Source organism: Miniopterus schreibersii (genome assembly GCF_964146895.1).
Source record: "Miniopterus schreibersii genome assembly, chromosome: 7".
Classification (NCBI taxonomy): Eukaryota; Metazoa; Chordata; class Mammalia; order Chiroptera; family Miniopteridae; genus Miniopterus; species Miniopterus schreibersii.
Window position 1 is genome coordinate 58,507,703 of NC_138108.1, and position 6,000 is coordinate 58,513,702.

Below are 6,000 nucleotides of genomic sequence, written 5' to 3' on the forward strand. Positions count from 1 at the left end.
CAGGGGATCAGCTGGTTGACTCCTGATTCTAAGAAGGCCTTGGCTGTTGTGTCACTCCAGGGGCTAGCCCAGGCATACTCTCGGGGCAAGGTCGAGGTGTGAAAGTGAGCAAGCCCAACTGTGCACGCGATTAAGTGAAAATGTGCATGTATTTTTCTTTTTAATTATTGAATTTATTGGGGTGACATCGGTTAATAAAATTATATAGGTTTCAGGCGTACAATTCTATAACACATCATCTGAATATTGTCCTGTGTGCTCACCACCCCGAGTCAAGTTTCCTTCCGTCACCACTTACCTCCTCCCCCTCCTACCTCCCCCTCTGTTGTCTATGGGTTTGTTCCTTTGTTTCTTTGTTTTGGCTTAATCCCTGCACCTTTTTCACTCAGCCCCCTTATTCCCTACCCCCCCCCCCCCCCCAGCTGCCAAGAAGAGAGTTCTCATCAGAATCAGACCCTTTTGGCACCTCGATCTTGGACTTTCCAGTGTCCAGAACTCTGAGAAATGCATTTCTGTTGCTTAAACCTCCCAGTCTGTGGTATTTTGTTGTGGAAGCCCTAGCTAAGGCAGGTGTGGGCACGTGGGGCCATTTACAACCACGAAAAGGGAGGGAAGGAGGGAGGCAGGAAGCTGGAAGGAAGGGAGAAAGGAAGAGAGAGAGAGATATCTATTTGTTAAAAATGTTTATAGTTGAAAAAAATGAATAAAAACTGCACACTCCCTCATCTGAAAGTGGGCTGTGTGATTTGTGAGTATCTGCAGTGTCCCTCTGTGAGCAGAAGGCAGTCAGAGTATAGAGGATGGGACCTGGGGATACAGAGAGACTGGGACCCGCTCGCTTTATTCCAAGAACAAAGAGAAATGGTTTGGGCATTTTCCACATGTTTTGGGCTTGCCACAAAACAAATTGTTGTGTGAGGGGCTCTGGTTCTGCCTGAAGGACTCTCAGGTGGCCTACTCCCCGTCTTTGAATGGCAGGCCAGCTTTAGGAAGAGATTTAAAAAACAAAAGCTATCTTCCTAAACTCAGACTTGTGGTTCGTTTCCTTCCTCTCACCTCCTTTTAGGCCAGACATGTCTTCAATAGATACTAACATCTGTCACCAGCAGGCAGAGCATGAGCTTTCAGGTAGGATGTATTCCTTTTATTGCCCACAGTCTCATCACTAAGTCTAAAACACCTTTCCCGTATCCTTTCTTTTGTGTGTCCTTAACAGCATTCTAGATCAAGCCATTATGACATCACCCCCAAGTTACTGCAATAGCTTCTTAACTGCTCACTCTGCCCCTAAGTACTCTGATATCATATTTATCCTTCCAAAAGCCACTATAAAACTTAATTCCATTTTTATTATTCCATAGACTATAACCAGTGTGGTAAGGCAACGAACAGAAATGGGAGGTACAGCTGCACAAAAGAAGTAGAAGCAAAATTAGACATAATTGCAGGAAAGGTGATTACCATCCCCCTAAATCACAACAGCTAAAAAGCTAATAGACTTAATATGACAGTTCAATAAAGGGGCCAGATAAAAAATAAATAGATGAAATCACCTGTTTTTCTGTCCATCAGGAACATTCATCTTCATAAGGGAGATGAAATGCCATGAACAGGAGCTCAGGTTTTCATGGAGAGGTGGAGAGAAATGGACACTTTCTTTAAATGGACAGTAAAAAGAGTAAGGTTCTGGGGGCTGGAGCTGGACTGCAATGGGTTTAAATCCTAACTCCGCTTTTTCATTCTTGAGTGATTTGGCGCAAGCTACTAACCTCTCTGTGCCTGAATTTTCTCATTTGCAAAATAAGGATGATAATTGTACCACCTCAGGGGTATAGGTGGATTAGTGAGATAATACACAGAAAGTGTTAGAGCAGTGCCCTGCATAGGATAAGCACTGTAGAAGGGTTTGCTATTATTATTTTTATATTTTATTATTATTAACTCTCAGTCACACTTGGTTACCTGCCCTGAAATTTTGCTTTGAGCCCTGAGTCTCACAAATTCTTCCATGAAGCCCTGGCTGGATTGCTCAGTTGGTTCAAGTATCGTCTTGATAAGCCAAGGTTGTATTGAAGGCACAGACAAGTACCAACCAATGAAACCGTAATTATGTGGAAAAACAAATCGATGTTTCTTTCTCTCCCCCCTCTTCTCTCTCTCTAAAATCATTAAAATAAATTTTTTAAAAACTTTTTCCATGAAAACAATTCCATTATCTCCGACCTTCCACTCTTTGATTAATACAGTGGTTTGGTGTAAGTCCAAGACCCAAGCACTGTGCTGTCTCTTCCGTTATTATTGACCCCTCCTTAGCTAAAGGCATTTTCTCCAAAAGCAATCAAAGTCTGCAGAGAAAACAACTCAACATCCAGCAAGGACAACATTTTTACTCTCTTAAATTCTAAAAATGTTTAGCTCCTTGGAACTGGTCTCTAGCACCTTCATTTAGAAGAAGATCTTTGCTTTACACTTACATTACTAACATTTCTACTTGCAGGTAATTCTAGGACCAAAAGAACTGCATCTTAAAAGCAGCTTATAAATAACAAAAGCTGTTTGCTTTTATGGTCTTAATTATCAAGGTTTCAAAAATATTAGGATTCAGGTCTCAGCTTGGGCATGCCAGATATAAATGTCCAACATACCTTCATATTCCAAAGGTTTTAAGATAATGTAATGGATGTTTTGCCACTGGAATCTAAAGATGGTAAGGGACTGAAAGTATCTGCTACCTGGAGGCAGCAGAGCAGGCAGCAGGGACTCCAGGCTAAAGATGAGTGAGACAGATTACCCAGTGTCACCTTACTCTTTTTGTTTATTTCCCCTTTGATACCCTGAGCTTTCAAGAACCCTTTAAAAAGTCTTCTAGCTTGTTCTTAGCTGTGCTAAATGGAATGAAGGGAAGAGCTGTATGTTGTATGTGCTCATACTTGGTCTGACCCCTCGGATATAAAGCAGAGATTCCCGAGGTCAGCCTGTAGGCGATAGGAGCAATTAGTGAGAGATCCCCAGGAGAGGCGTGAATCTCAGAGCAGGAATGAAAGCTTTGAGGTCCAGCCAGCACTCCTCACTTGGTGATTCCTCCCCCATCGCCAACCTTGGAGAATCTGGGCTAGATTTTATTAAGCTAGCCATCTGGTTCTTTTCAATATAAACCCAAATAGCATTAATACAAAGAAGGATGTTATATCATGTTTCAGTGCCACAAGGAGTTAGAGGCAAGTGTTACAAGAATTCAAAGGAAAGAGAAGCCATTTTTAGCTGTCAAAAAGCCAAGCAAGACTTCCTAGGTGACATTTGAGAAAAAAATAGTGGCTTAAACGAGGATTTATAGTCTTTGTAAGAAGGTAATCCAGGACTGATATGGCAGCTCCAGGAGGTGACGAAAGACCCAGTAATCAAAGCGAAATGGTTTTCTATGTTTCTACTCTGCTATTCTCACTGTGTGGCCTCTGTTTTCAAGATTGCCTCATTGTCCAAGATGACTGCTAGCACACCAGCTATCAAGACCATGTTCTAGGCAACAGAAAAGGCAAATGATTACAGTCCTGACTACACAGTTTTCTTTATGTAACTTTAAGATGCAGACAACACAACTCATTCACACAACTGCACCTTGATGCTATAGTTTTTTAGCATTTCTGCCCAAAATAACATTAGGATTCTGTGCCTGAGAAAGAAGAGGAAAAGGGATATTAAATCTCTAAATTCCTGGCACAGGGATTTAGTAAGTTTCTAAGCAAAGTAATATCAATTAAAATGCCCCAAAGAAAACCACCTGATCAGTGTGGTATAAAGTGGATTGGACCAGAGTTCCACTTCTGAGATGGTAGATGAGGAGCTCTGTAGTCCATTCCCCAGTAAAACATACAAAGCTGATGAAAGCACTTTAAAAACAAGCATTCGAAGTCTCTGGAAATTGTCTTAAGGGCATACACAGATGAAGAAACATTTACTGAAAGAAACCTATTAAACTTGATAAGAACAGCAAGCATCTGTGGCATTCGAGCCACGACCCACTTCCTCCCTCTCCCTATCTCATCTCGGCTTGATGGAAGCTCCACTCCAGGCAGGAGTGGTCAAGAAGACAGGGCTTCCTCTCCCCTCACCTCCCAATCAATGGTTACTATATCTCTCTAAGGGAGGCAGGCCACCAGCATTTCTCATCCCCTCCATATCTAAGTTAAAGAGGCTAAATTTCTTTCATCCAGCCTAACCCATAGAATAGAGGTTACATCCCAGGCATGACAAACCAAGAACACTGAGGCCCATTTACCCTCATCCAAGCTTGCTCATTTGTAAGGTAGAAGCAAACCAAGAAGACCAGAGGTTACCGCACCAACCCAGGCTCAGAGATTTTGCCCAAGGAGAGAGGCAGTTTATAAGAAAAGAGATCTCCAAAATTCTCTGTCTCTCTGTTTTAAAGAAGCCAACTTTATTTGAAACAGAGCGTGTAATAGTTCAAGCCTAAGATGTTCTAGAAAACAAGAGCCCCTTTTAATTAAGAGCAATAAACTAAACCATAGGTTACCTAGTTCACCAGAAAGGACTGAGGAAAGGGACTATTAAAAAGAGCCCTTCTTGGGTCAGAACAAACCTTAAAGCTTAAAGACTGGCTAAAAAACTAACCCTGGAAGGATCCTGGGTATATGGGAGACTAGGAAGCACCAAAAATCTATTTCCCAGCCAGGACATCAATTGCACTGGCAGACTCTGTCTGAAGGTCTGCAATTCCAGGGGAGGGCTTGCATGGTAAATTACAGTTAATTTCAGTCAACTTTTTCTCTTAGCACAGTAGCAGCTATCTATTGGTGAGCTTGGACACCACCAAGCTGACAACATACATTGTGAAAGTTCAGAATGAGAAGAGAAAGTAAAGGGTAGAAAGAATATCTAAAGAAATAATTGCTGAAAATTCCCAAATTAGATAAAAGATATGAATATAAATATTCAAGAAGCTCAATGAACTCCATGTAGGATGAAGTGAAAGTGACTCACACTAAGACACATTGTAATCAAAGACAAAGACAAAGAGAGTTTTGAAGCAGCAGGAGAGAAATGATTTGTCACATATAAGGGATTCTCAATAAGTGTACCAACAGATTTCTCAATAAAAACTTTGAAGGTCAGAAAGCAGTATGTGGATTTATTCAAGAAAAAAACCCAACAAGGAATCCTATATCCAGTAAAACTGTCCTTCAAAGAGTGAGACAGGAATTAAGATATTTCCAGATCAACAAAATCTGTTGGAGTTTATTGCCAATATATCTGCCTTGCTAGAAATTCTAAAGGCAGTCCTGTAAGTTTCAGTAAAAGGATATTATTAGATGGTAACTTGAAGCTATATGAAAAAATTAAGATCTCAGTAAAAGTAAATACATGGATAATTATAAAAGCTAGCATTATTGTAACAATGGTGTGTAACTCCACTTTTTGTTTTCCGCATGATTTAAGAGACTTTTTTTAAAACAATTATTAGTCTAGGATTTAGTATTATAACTTTGGTTTGTAACTCCATGTTTTGTTTTCCAGATAAATCATGAGACTAATGCATTTTTTAAAATTATTATTTTATGTTTTGAACACACAATGTATAAAGATGTAACTTTTTAACATCAACAACTGAAAGGGGTGAGGGCAGAGCTGCTAAAGGAGCAGGGATTTTGTATGTTATTGAAGCTAAGCTGGTGTAAATTCAATTTAGAGTGTTATAATTTTGTGGTGTTAAATATAATCCTCATAGTAACCACACAAAAAATAGCTAAAGAATATACACAAAAGGAAATGAGGAAAGAATTTAAATGTTTTACTATGAAAAATAACTAGTCACAAAAGAAGGCAGTAATGCAGGAAATGTAGAACAAAAAAGTTATATGGCAAATAGAAAACAAATAGCAAAATGACATCGATAAGTTCCTCTTTATCAGAAATTACTTTAAATGTGAATGGATTAAACTCTCCAATCAAGACAGACATTAAAGAATGTATAAAAAATATTAT